Source organism: Seriola lalandi, unplaced genomic scaffold (genome assembly GCF_002814215.2).
Source record: "Seriola lalandi dorsalis isolate HSWRI2012SDOR001 ecotype SW California unplaced genomic scaffold, Sedor1 jcf7180002054944, whole genome shotgun sequence".
NCBI lineage: Eukaryota > Metazoa > Chordata > Actinopteri > Carangiformes > Carangidae > Seriola > Seriola lalandi.
The window spans coordinates 3,092-3,881 of NW_019525495.1; positions in this window are offsets into that span (position 1 = coordinate 3,092).

A 790-nucleotide genomic window follows, 5' to 3' on the forward strand; every position below is an offset into this window, starting at 1 on the left:
ACAGCAATGAGCTTTTAGCAACAATGATGGAGTCAAAATGAATTGGTGAATTAAAATACAGACAGATTTTAACCAAATGCACCTTAAATGACCTTTGTCTGTTTGGGGTTACAGATCTCAGCTGTGTCACCACAATAATTAAACCAAAGTCCAGCATAGAGAGGCTGAGTGAATGTGGTCTGGACTCTGTGGAGGAGAGTCCTGGTTTCAGAGACGCTGTAGAAGGACAAAATACCTGCACTGTGATCCAGGTACACTCCTACTCTGGAGGACAGAGGACCTGAGACTGGAGTGTTGATATTGTTGTACCAAAATGTGTAACATTTCTTATTACTACTTAATGCCCAAGATGTGTCATTGCATCCAAATCCACATTTATCCAAGTCCCCTGTTCTGCTGATATTCTTGTATGTGACTGCTACTTCAACTCCCAGTAACAACGTCCAGTAAGACTCTCTCTACTCAGGACCTGCCAACATGAAGTGAATCTGTCTGGACGACGTACTGTTACATGTTTATTTCTCTCAGATAATAACAGAAGTGTGTGTGCCGTGTTTGGATCCAGTGTGATTGTGAATATTTTAAGAAGTCAGCTCTGGTCCTGGGCTCTGGTTGTGACAGTAAAACATCCACTTCAGTCACTGTCAGTGAGATGTTTGTCCATGTGTCCCTCAGAATGTCCTGTAGTTTCTCTCTGAGCTGTGACACAGCTGCTGTCACGTCCTCAAAGTATCTCAGAGGACGGATATTGATGCTGGATGAGTCTGTAGATTCACTGAGTCGTGACAGT